The following is a 13,758-nucleotide window of genomic DNA, read 5'->3' as shown; positions in this document are numbered from 1 at the left end:
AGAAAACTATGACAATTTACCCGCACTCCTCTCCACATTTGCAGATTAGGCCTTCCCTCGTTCGTTTTTTTCTCCCACAAGATAAACTACTCATACAAATGCATCTTGATGTTCCGTGCAACGCACGGGCATCTTGCTAGTAATTATAAAAACATAGTTGTTTTTAACATGGTATAGACGAGTTGGTGATGATGGTGTGCTTGCCATCCTGCAATATAGGTCCTCTGATTTATATCTGACGGATAGGAAGGAACTATTGCAATTTTGCAAAAAGGTACCCACACACCTCTCCACATTTACAAATAAGGCCTTCCCTCGTTCATCCTTTTCTCTCACAAGATAAAATACTCATACAAATGCATCTTGATGTTACGTGCAACGCACGGGCATTATGGGGGGTCAGCTAAGAATATAATACTCAGACAGGCTCACGGTTCTGGACTTTGGGCCGCAGGCCCACCCTGCATGTTTGGGGGCCCATGTGTTCTACCTCAGCGCTTTTTATATTGCAAGCGATCGGTACGGCGCTGGTTTTACATGTTGTCGCAAGGCGAATACACAAAATTGAATAAAGCATGGCAGTTGTTGGAATGAAATCGAACGACAGTTGCTAACCAACAATGAGAGTTGTAATTCTATCAACGATATACCATGTGATAAATAATACTATCGTACTACTTATACACACATGACACTTGTTTCACCATGCGAGATTATTACATCAAAATCTCTTGGAGGATAGATCAGTTCGACAGTTGCGTGCTGCTACTGAAGAATTTCAAAGTTGATTTGGACCAGCTCTCCTTGCCGAGAAAGTTCGATTTTGACATCATCCCCTACCGTAAGATATGATTTAGATTTGAACCTTGACCATCCTTTAGCATCAATCATCATGCAACCATCCTTTGTACTTACGGTATATTGAGCAGGCTCATTCACACAAAGGCTGCGCATGGTAAGAGAAACTTGGCCGCGGTCGCCCGGATTGTTGAACGACTCTCTCGTTGCTCTAGGAATTCTCTGTTTGCAAACAAGAAGACATACCCAAACAGTTAGATCAACACAGTGAATCATGTGAAACAACATGGAAAGAAAAAATAATGAAGCACTTGGGCGGCCAATGCTTACCAAGAAGGTGGACATGTCGGTTTTTGTAAGGACTTTGGTATATGAAGTGTGAACTGCAGCCCAGTCTGTTGCCGGTGCAACTGCTCGTTCAGTTGCCGCTGCACGGGCCGGAGCAGATGCAAGTGCAAGTGTTGGTGCAGGTGCTGAAGCCGCCGCTGCTGCCAAAGATGGTGCTCCTTGTAGAGCTGGTGTCAGTGTCGGAGCAGGTGCCGGTGTCGATGCCCGATCCTCCGATAGATCAGACTGACCCGCTGACGCGGTCGGTGCCCAATCCTCAACTAGATCAGACTGAGCTGTTGCCGCTATCAGTGCTAGAGCAACTGCCGATGCTCGATCCATTGCTTAAGGTGGTACCGATGTGCGAGACAACGACGATCGTGTTTGGTTTGCCATGATCATCTTTCTAACTTGACTAGGATGTGTGACCGTGATCCAGTTTTTTTCTTCATTTCTTTTAAACGCGAGAAGGACTAATTGTGGCGTTTTTGTTAAACCAAACTCCAGTTCATCATAGGGATTCACCTTGTACTCAGACAACAGACTGATCCAGTTTTTTCCAGTAATATAAGTGATGGACAGTGCCTTCGTTACTGACACGACATAAGAAGTGAAACCTGCAAAAATAGCCATCATAGAGCAAACCAAACGGTTTATTCTGTGATGAATGTCACATGGAAAAACCTACATCGTAAAATTGCAGGAAAAGAAAGAAAACATGACATTAAATCAATAAGATTTAGACAGTAAATCAATAAGATTTACTTGATGTGACACGAGTGAATCCTTACCAGGAAATCACTTTGTTGAAGTACTAAACAGAAGATTGATCATCCAACTACGGGTGGCATGCAGGGGCCCCACCTACTCCCACAAGCAGGACAGTCCAAAGGTCGTGACAAATTGTATGGACCAAACATCCATGGGACTGGAAATCCTGGTGGGTGCGATAAACCCTGCAATGCATACATATATTGGAGTGTAACCATAATTGATAAACCGTCCTCACAAAAAAGATGATCTAGATACTTCAAAATATACAGACTGAATTGAGTGGATAGACATTAACATAAACCGTTCTCAAGACTGACCACACACCAAAAGCGGCAGTACTAATAAACAATACAGGGTTCACAAACACAAATCAAGTACCGAACAATAGTACTTACTACAGACAAGCAAAGTTGCACTAATTAAACTCTGCAGACTATTTCTTGCCACCGACCTATGGGATGAACCCCGCATAACTGACTAGGCCATGGACTTCGTGAGAGATGTCTACATGCACCATCACCATCTCATCAACCTTGGAGAACCTAAAAGAGTGGTATTTCCACTCATAAACATGATGATGAAGATAAGCCGCATCAGATTTGTTGGGAAGCTTTACAAGAACCACACCCTTTGTAATCGAAGGCACAACCAGGAAATTGTTGTGGCCAAGTACAACCTCGAGAACACGCCTGACAACAATGCTACATGAAAACACTAGTTCAGGACACGTGGCGACAAGGACACAACAGCTGGATAGTTTAGCAGTAGAACTCATGCCCAGGTCTTCCAGTTCACATGACATGACTTTGAGAACTTCATCTCCACCGCGGACCTGGTTCTAATTCAAACAGAAACCATATTTTATTACTACCTCCATTCAGAAATATAAGATGATTTTCGATATTATACTCCATATATGACTACATATATGCACAGAATTGAGTGAACAAAGACACTAGAACATGTCTTCAAAGGCATGCGAGCAGAGGGATTACTTGCAATATCCATAACACAAGTTACTGAGGCAAATATACCCTCTTCAAAGGTAGCATTGATGTTCATAAAGTACTCCCTCCGTCCCAAAATTCCTGTCTTAGATTTGTCTAGATACGGATGTATCAAGTCACAGATACATCCGTATCTAGACAAATCTAAGACAAGAAATTTGGGACAGAGGGAGTAGTTGAAAGTAATCTATAAGAACTCAGTGTCAACCTCTCGCATGTTTTGGTCAAAAGAGGAATTTAGAACCGTCATTTGGCACACTAAAATCACATGCAAGATCACCCAGAAAGTTGTACTACCGGTACTAGTACTTCGTGTTAGATGAAAAAACATGATCAAGATCGAGAAAAAGATCGTCCACAAGAGACATTACCTGGACTTGCTTAATGAGGGATCCCGGAGAGGGGGGGCTTGGACATGGCGATGGCTTTGAGCTTGTCTGCGGTAGTCTCGGCGGGGTGCTTGCACTTCTTCGTACCATGAGCCTCGACGGTTTTGGCCACAACCATAGACATCATGTTGGTCGGTGCTCCAGCGTCCATCCAAGAGAGGAAGCTGAGAGAGAACAGTGAAAGGAGGAATGAGATGAGGGAGAAGCAAAGCGAGTGGGGGTTTTCTTCAAGAGAGGAAGCTGAGAGAGAAGAGTGAAATGATGGTTGCTTCGTCTGTCCAACTTACTGCTGGAAAGGAGGGGTTTTTGTGATTTGACGGCTCATTGGGCATTACTATGGCGCTTCGACCGGGGTAGTCTACCATCACTCTACTACGGAGTAATTTAGTGCATGGTTGGTGGACCCAGGTGCTGGCTGTCCCACACGTCGGCAAAAGTGAGTAATTTAGTGCATGGCTGGAGGAGGATCCACACGGTAGAGCGTGTCCACTAATTTTCTGAAGAAAAAAATGATTACAGAAAGCGTTTCCACTCTTACATGGAGGAGTGTGAAACACGGCAGCCACTTGAACATACACAGTGCTTCTACTACTAGGCATGTGCACTGGTTCATACGTCAGTACTACATAATCTTGTTGCTAGTGTAGTAAGATATGGCGATAACAAATGATGTTGTGCGCATGTCAACTATATGTAACATAGTACCGCTTTTTCGACTGTCCGGTCAAGAATGAACGGTGAGATCAATGTTAACAGAACTAGGTCTACATCGCACGGAGAGTATGGTGCTACAGTACTCCATGAAACATGAACCATATGAAGCACGAATAGTGTTAGGCAGGGTGTATGAAGGGTGCACAGGATGGGAGCAAAAGTTCCCTCCTCGACCCACTTTTGGGTGTTTGGCAGAGTGCATGAAGGGTGCATGAGTCCACACTAGCAGGTTAACACAAATACACGAAGAGGAAACAACTATATTGAGATGAGAATGCAACCAAACACACCCACATGCTTTGTGCTACAGTGACTGATCTGCACCGTCTGAGTTGATCCAACGGTCATGTTGCGCCAAGACATGGACATGCCCATGCAGAGGGCACCTAAACACCACCAAAGTCCCTCTGCTTCTTGAGGCGCACGATGTTGGTGATGCAGGGGGCAACCTGCTACGTCTTGAGCTTGCGTTGGTTTTCCTTGAAGAGGAAAGGGTGATGCAGCATAGTAGCGTAAGTATTTCCCTCAGTTTTTGAGAACCAAGGTATCAATCCAGTAGGAGGCTCCTCACAAGTCCCACGCACCTACACAAACAAACAATGAACTCGCAACCAACGCGATAAAGGGGTTGTCAATCCCTTCACGGCCACTTGCGAAAGTGAGATCTGATAGAGATAATATGATAAGATAAATATATTTTTGGTATTTTATAATATAGATTGGAAAAGTAAAGATGCAAATAAAAGTAGATTGAAAGCTTATATGATAAAGGATAGACCCGGAGGCCATAGGTTTCACTAGAGGCTTCTCTCAAGATAGCATAAGTATTACGGTGGGTGAACAAATTACTGTCGAGCAATTGATAGAAAAGCGAATAATTATGAGATTATCTAGGCATGATCATGTATATAGGCATCATGTCCGTGACAAGTAGACTGACTCCTGTCTGCATCTACTACTATTACTCCACACATCGACCTCTATCTAGCATGCATCTAGAGTATTAAGTTCATAAGAACAGAGTAACGCTTTAAGAAAGATGACATGATGTAGAGGGATAAACTCATGCAATATGATATAAACCCCATCTTTTTATCCTCGATGGCAACAATACAATACGTGCCTTGCTGCCCCTGCTGTCACTGGGAAAGGACACCGCAAGATTGAACCCAAAGCTAAGCACTTCTCCCATGGCAAGAAAGATCAATCTAGTAGGCCAAACCAAACCGATAATTCGAAGAGACTTCCAAAGATAACTCAATCATACATAAAAGAATTCAGAGGAGATTCAAATATTTCTCATAGATAAACTTCATCATAAACCCACAATTCATCGGATCTCGACAAACACACCGCAAAAAGAGTTACATCGAATAGATCTCCACAAGAGAGGGGGAGAACATGGTATTGAGATCCAAAAAGAGAGAAGAAGCCATCTAGCTAATAACTATGGACCCGAAGGTCTGTGGTAAACTACTCACAACTCATCGGAGAGGCCTTGGGGTTGATGTAGAGGCCCTCAATGGTGGATTCCCCCTCTGGCAGAATGCCGCCGAAGGCTCCAAGATGGGATCTCGCGGATATAGAAGGTTACGGTGGCGGAAATAGTTTTTCGGTTTCTCCCTCGATGGTTTCGGGGCATATGGGTATATATAGGAGGAAGAAGTACGTCGGTGGATGCCTGAGGGGCCCATGAGATAGGGGGGCGCGCCCTGTAGGGGGGGGGGGCGCCCTCCACCCTCGTGGCCGCCTAGGGAGCTTCTTGACTTGCACTCCAAGTCCTCTAGATCACGTTTGTTCCAAAATCACACACCCGAAGGTTTCATTCCGTTTGGACTCTGTTTGATATTCCTTTTCTTCAAAACACTGAAATAGGCAAAAAACAATAATATGGGCTGGGTCTCCGGTTAGTAGGTTAGTCCCAAAAATGATATAAAAGTGTAAAGTAAAGCTCATAAACATCCAAAACAGGTAATATAATAGCATGGAACAATCAAAAATTATAGATACGTTGGAGACGTATCAAGCATCCCCAAGCTTAATTCCTGCTCGTCCTCGAGTAGGTAAATGATAAAAACAGAATTTTTGATGTGGAATGCTACCTAGCATAATTCTCAATTTAATTTTCTTTATTGTGGCATGAATGTTCAGGTCCAAATGATTCAAAATAAAAGCTTATAAAACATAAAAATAGTAATACTCAAAGCATACTAACAAATAATCATGTCCTATCAAAATAGCATAGCCAAAGAAAGCTTATCCCTACAAAATCGTATAGTTAGGTCATGCTTCATTTTCATTACACAAAATACTCCCATCATGCACAACCCCGATGACGAGCCAAGCAATTGGTTCATACTTTTTAACGCGCTTCAGATTTTTTCAACTCTTACGCAATACATGAGCGTAAGCCATGGACATAGCACTATGGTGGTATATGGTGGTGGTTGTGAGGACAAAAAGGGAGAAGATAGTCTCACATCAAATAGGCATATTAACGGGCTATGGAGATGCCCATCAATAGATATCAATGTGAGTGAGTAGGGATTGCCATGCAACGGATGCACTAGAGCTATTAATGTATGAAAGCTCAACAAAAGAAACTAAGTGGGCGTGCATCCAACTTGCTTGCTCACGAAGACCTAGGGCATTTTGAGAAAGCCCATCATTGGAATATACAAGCCAAGTTCTATAATGAAAAATTCCCACTAGTATATGAAAGTGACAACATAAGAAACTCTCTATCATGAACATCATGGTGCTATTTGAAGGACAGTGTGGAAAAAGAGATAGTAGCATTGCCCCTTCTCTCTTTTTCTCTCATTATTTTTTTCTTTTTCTTTTTTTCTTTTCTTTTTTTTCTTTTTGGTGGGCTTCTTTGGCCTCTTTTTTTTCATGGGCTTCTTTGGCCTCTTTTATTTTTATAAATTCTGAAGTCTCATCCCGACTTGTGGGGGAATCATAGTCTTCATCATCCTTTCCTCACTTGGGACAATGCTCTAATAATGAAGATCATCACACTTTTATTAATTTACAACTCGAGAATTACAACTCAACACTTAGAACAAAATATGACTCTATATGAATGCCTCCGACGGTGTACCGGGATATTCAATGAATCAAGAGTGACATGTATAAAAATTATGAAGGTGGCTTTACCACAAATACGATGTCAACTACATGATCATGCAATCAGCAATATGACGATGATGGAACGTGTCATAATAAGGAAACAGTGGAAAGTTGCATGGCAATATATCTTGGAATGGCTATGGAAATGCCATAATAGGTAGGTATGATGGCTATTTTGAGGAAGGTAAATAATGGGTGCATGATACCGGCGAAGTTTGTGCGGCACAATAGAGGCTAGCAAAGTGGAAAGGTGAGTGTGCGTATATCCATGGACTCACATTAGTCATAAAGAACTCATATACTTATTGCAAAAATCTACTTAGCCCTCAAAGCAAACTACTACGCATGCCCCTAGAGGGATAGATTGGCAGGAAAAGACTATTGCTCATCCCCGACTGCCACTCATAAGGAAGACAATCAAAAGAGTACTTCATGCAACAAATTTGTCACACAACTTTTACCATACGTGCATGCTACGGGACTTGCTAACTTCAACACAAGTATTTCTCAATTTCATAATTACCCACTAGCATGATTCTAACATTACTACCTTTATATCTTAAAACAATTATCAAGCATCAAATTGATCCTAGTGTTTAATGCACTTTCTATGATAGTTTTTATTATACCCAACTTGGATGCCTACCATTCTAGGACCAATTTTATAACCATAGCAAATACCATGCTGTTCTAAAAGACTCTCAAAATAATATAAGTGAAGCATGAGAGATCAACCATTTCTTTAAAATTAAGCCACCGCCGTGCTCTAAAAGACATAAGTGAAGCACTAGAGCAAAAATTATCTAGTTCAAAAGATATAAGTGAAGCACATAGAGTTATTCTAATAAATTCCAATCAAGTGGGATTCTCCCAAAAGGTTTGCACAGCAAGGATGATTGTGGTAAACTAAAAAGCAAAGACTAATATCATACAAGACGCTCCAAGCAAAACACATATCATGTGGCGAATAAAAATATAGCTCCAAGTAAAGTTACCAATGAACGAAGACAAAAGAGGGGATGCCTCCCCGGGGCATCCCCAAGCTTAGGCTTTTGGCTATTCATGAATATCTTGGGGTGCCATGGGCATCCCCAAGCTTAGGCTCTTGCCACTCCTTATTCTATAGTCCATCAAATCTTTACCCAAAACTTGAAAACTTCACAACACAAAACTCAACAGGAAATCTCATAAGCTCCGTTAGTGCAAGAAAGAAAAACCACCACATAAGGTACTGTAATGAACTCATTATTTGTTTATATTGGTGTTAAACCTACTGCATTCCAAGTTTTCTATGGTTCATACCCTTACATACTAGTCATAGATGCATCAAAATAAGCAAACAACACACGAAAGGCAGAATCTGTCAAAAACAGAACAGTCTGTAGCAATCTGTAACTTTTGGTTACTTCTGGAACTCCAAAAATCCTACCAAAATAGGAAGTCCTAGGCAATTTGTCTATTGATCTATAGAAAAAAGAATCAACGCAAAATCACGTTTATGTGATTTATTGAATTTTTTCTTGTGATCGCAAAGTTTCTGTTTTCAGCAGAATCAAATTAACTCATACCATAGGTTATCCTATAGGTTCTACTTGGCACAAACACTAAATAAAACATGAAAACACATCTAAACAGAAAGTAGATGCAAATTTTATTACTAAACAGGAACAAAAACAAAGAACACCACGAAAATTGGGTTGCCTCCTAACTAGTGCTATCGTTTAACGCCCCTAGCTAGGCATAAAAGCCAAGATAGATCTAAGTAGTGTCATAATAATAAGATAAATCTTGAAAACTCATCTCATATTATCTAAGTTCAGCAGCAAGTTTTCTTTGAGACAAGAAAAAGTAATCAAAAGGGCTAAATTTAATGGGACAAAAGTCCCCAAGATCAATCACAGGAGGGATAGGTTTCTCCTTTGGCCCTTCATATTGCACAACTAAGTCATCATTATTCTTTTGGCAGAATTTTGTGAGCCTATACTCAAGAGATTATCCTAGCTCGTTATTGCGAAGAGCAAAATCATTATTAAGTTCAGAAATTATATCAACTAGGACATTGGTAGGAACCTTTTTTCTAAGGTTTTCATTGAAAGCAACATAGTCCAAAGATTGAAAACGCCTAATTTCCTCTTGATCAAAGAGGATTGCCTCTATGGGAGGACGAACGGCGTCCACCCTATAGTGCGCCAAGATTTCTTTGGCCTCTCTTATTATAAATCTAAACTCATGAGCCAAAAATATAGTGACAACGCGCTTAACAGAAGAATGCCCAATATTAGAAAATTCCAGAAAATTCTTTGTATGCAAGGATGCATATGCATAAATTGTCTTTCAAGCTCAACTACAAGCATAGCGATAGCATCCGCAAGACTACTAGTCTTATGAAGAATAGAACCACCCATAGAAGGTAAAGCACCGACACAAGTAAAGCAATCTTGAATAACACCTTTTCCAATAATGTTACCACTACCGATTTGAAACTTTTTAGTATGCAAGATAGGGGGTTCTTCGGCAGGAGCATCACAATTTTCCATGTTATCATTATTGTCCATATCGATGATAATCTCCCCAAGTTTAGACATAACAACAAACAAAAGCGAGGAAGAAGAATAGAGCAAGCGAAAGAGAGAGGAGAAGAAGGCAAGCGGAAAAGAGAGGAGATTGGGAAAGAGAGGGCGAATAAAACGACAAGGGTGAAGTGGGGGAGAGGAAAACGGGAGGCAAATGGCAAATAATGTAAATGCGAGGGAGATGAGTTTGTGATGGGTACTTGGTATGTCTTGACTTGAGCGAAGACCTCCCTGGCAACGGCGCTAGAAATCCTTCTTGCTACATCTTCAGCTTGCGTTGGTTTTCCTTGAAGAGGAAAGGGTGATGCAGTACAGTAGCATAAGTATTGCCCTCAGTTTTTGAGAACCAAGGTATCAACCTAGTAGGAGGCGCCTCACAAGTCCCACGCACCTATACAAAAAAACAAGGAACTCGCAACCAACGCTATAAAGGGGTTGTCAATCCCTTCACGGCCACTTGCGAAAGTGAGATCTGATAGAGATAATATGATAAGATAAATATATTTTTGGTATTTTATAATATAGATTGGAAAAGTAAAGATGCAAATAAAAGTAGATTGAAAGCTTATATGATAAAGGATAGACCCGGAGGCCATATGTTTCACTAGAGGCTTCTCTCAAGATAACATAAGTATTACGGTGGGTGAACAAATTACTGTCGAGCAATTGATAGAAAAGCGAATAATTATGAGATTATCTAGGTATGATCATGTATATAGGCATCATGTCCGTGACAAGTAGACCGAATCCTGTCTGCATCTACTACTATTACTCCACACATCGACCTCTATCTAGCATGCATCTAGAGTATTAAGTTCATAAGAACAGAGTAACACTTTTTAAGAAAGATGACATGATGTAGAGGGATAAACTCATGCAATATGATATAAACCCCATCCTTTTATCCTCGATGGCAACAATACAATACGTGCCTTGCTGCCCCTGCTGTCACTGGGAAAGGACACCGCAAGATTGAACCCAAAGCTAAGCACTTCTCCCATGGCAAGAAAGATCAATCTAGTAGGCCAAACCAAACCGATAATTGAAGAGACTTGCAAAGATAACTCAATCATACATAAAAGAATTCAGAGGAGATTCAAATATTTCTCATAGATAAACTTCATCATAAACCACAATTCATCAGATCTCGACAAACACACCGCAAAAAGAGTTACATCGAATAGATCTCCACAAGAGAGGGGGAGAACATGGTATTGAGATCCAAAAAGAGAGAAGAAGCCATCTAGCTAATAACTATGGACCCGAAGGTCTGTGATAAACTACTCACAACTCATCGGAGAGGCCTTGGGGTTGATGTAGATGCCCTCCATGGTGGATTCCCCCTCCGGTAGAACACCGCAAACGGCTCCAAGATGGGATCTCGCGGATACAGAAGGTTATGGTGGCAGAAATAGTTTTTTGGTTGCTCCCTCAATGGTTTCAGGGTATATGGGTATATATAGGAGGAAGAAGTACGTCGATGGACGCCCGAGGGGCCCACGAGACAGGGGGCGCGCCCTGTAGGGGGGGGGGGGCTCCACCCTCGTGGCCGCCTTGGGAGCTTCTTGACTTGCACTCCAAGTCCTCTGGATCACGTTTGTTCCAAAAATCACGCTCCTGAAGGTTTCATTCCGTTTGGACTCCGTTTGATATTCCTTTTCTTCGAAACATTGAAATAGGCAAAAAAACAGCAATACGGGCTGGGCCTCCGGTTAGTAGGTTAGTCCCAAAAATGATATAGAAGTGTAAAGTAGAGCCCATAAACATCCAAAACAGGTAATATAATAGCATGGAACAATCAAAAATTATAGATACGTTGGAGACGTATCACAACCGCCCGCAGAGCCCGCTCCCGATCAACGGGAGCCATCTCATCAAAGACGGCGTCCAATGGCACGAATGGATTCCAGTGACGGAGCCCTGAAAGGATTCGCCCGGCAATGGCGACGGCAACCCGCAACCCCTCTTTGTCCAGCTCAGCCCCCACCATCGCGCGGAGACGGCTCAGCTCCATGGAGATATAGGTGAAGAAGGAGACCAGGTCAGGAAGCCGCAGCTCGTTGAAGTCGACCAGGTGGTTGAACAGGTTTAGCCCGACGGCCGGCATCGTCGTGCTGGCACGACGGTAGGCATCGCGCAGCCGCAACACGTGCGTGGCAACTTGGTTCACCAAGTGGCTGAGGTGATCCTGGACCTCTTCACGATCGGCTCGCTCGCGCTCCCGCCGGCTCCCCTGACGGCCTATCATATCTCCCGCTTTCTGCAGCAATGCCGCCGATGCCTCGAGCATCTTTGTGGTGGACGCCTACCGCTTTTGAAGCTCTGTGAACTCCCGCACATAACGGAGGAGCATGGCACTCCTCTCCTCCTTGATCTCACGGAGCTCCACGTCCTTGGCCCTGAACTCCGCATCCTTGGCCTGGAGCTCCTGTGTCAGGCACCTCACCTCGGACTCCGTGATCTGCTGCGCCGCCATGGCACCAGGTAGAAGCAATGGGGAAAGGAAACAAAGGGGGCGAAACGGCTGAAAGGCAACGCAATCTACGGGAAGGCGGAGGAAGCCAGCCAAGGAGCGGGGAATCTTTTGGTTTTCACCATGGTAAAACACCAGTCAACGACTTTTCACATCAGGGAGCAGTGGATTTTACAGGCGGAGTCATCATGACTAATTGCTGCCGTGCTTGCTCCCGTCAATCAAAAAAATTAAAAATCCTGCCGCGCCTCCTCCCGTCAATCAAAAAATTAAAAATCCTGCCACACCCAAACACCAGAGCAACGCCGTGGTGGATATTTAAATTTACCTGCCGGCAAGTAGATAAAAAAAGGGGTGAAAAAACAAATGTGGCGGTGGCCTAGCTAATCGGTCGAACTAGCCCAACTGGCTAGCCATCGTGCATCACTGATGTACTCGGCGGGAAAGGTGGTCTTTCGTGATTTGATGACTCATTTAATTGCTTCAGCGCTACGACCGAGGAGGACCTAGAAAACGCGCGGTAGGGCATCCCATGTTAGGAAGAATATATGCGTGCAGCACCCGGGAGGACCCCGAAACCGCGCGCTGGGTGTGCCACGTCTCAGCACGGAGGAAAAATGTGCATGTAAAAATATACTATATCAGACGTAGTACCTATGGTTCGACCTCGGGACCCAGCCAGTCGGTAGAAAACACCCCACTAGCCACACAACTTCATCATGCAAACATGGCACGGAGGATAGATGTGGTTAGCTCCGTCTCGACCAGCCACAACATCTCTTGTTCTAGGTGATTCTTCTATTTTCCAAGTTTTTTAGTTGTAATAACACCACAGCAAGCTAGCGCCACTCTTCGTGTGTGCCCGTGCAAAGGTTAGACGACAGAGAGAAGAGAGATTGAGATCGCAGACCTGGGATCCACCAGTAAGTGAGTCAACGGTCATGCACGTTTTGACGAGGCACTCCCTCTACTCTACTCAACGTAATACTGTATAAAATCAAGTTATGGGACAAAGCCAACAACCGTTGTTGTTTCAGGCTATCGACTTACACTTTGTAGTCCAGGTTGCCAGTTTGAATCCCGTCTTTCAGATTTGTTAGTTTTAGGTCCAAATTTGATTAATGACAAGTGGGACCCCCGTGTGTTGTTCCGATATTTCAGTTTAGGATGTTTTTTTTGAACAAACACTTTGCGCGGTTAGACAAGTAACGGCACGAGTTACACGTATTTTGTAAGTTTACGAAAAAATTACAGCGGCATAGAATATCACATCCACCCCGCATCTTAGATGCTATGGTGATATGAGTTTTTACACCGTTGGAAGTGAGATCCAATGACTTGGGAGTAGTCTTTGTAATTATGCGCAATTTCCAAACTCTCCAAAGGTTTTTTTGCAAATAAAACATTCATGCCTCGTGTGTGCCACTGCATCTTCGATCCAACGGCTCCCCATTGCTCATATTAGGTGCTCCCCATAGCTTAATTACCCGCTACGGTGATATGAGCATCTAGGTCGTATGACTAGTGATCAGATGGCACATGTGCAGTACTTGTACTTTCTGTGCATTTCC

This window comes from Triticum aestivum, chromosome 4B (assembly GCF_018294505.1).
Source record: "Triticum aestivum cultivar Chinese Spring chromosome 4B, IWGSC CS RefSeq v2.1, whole genome shotgun sequence".
In the NCBI taxonomy this organism is placed as follows: Eukaryota; Viridiplantae; Streptophyta; class Magnoliopsida; order Poales; family Poaceae; genus Triticum; species Triticum aestivum.
This window is presented reverse-complemented; position numbering follows the sequence as displayed.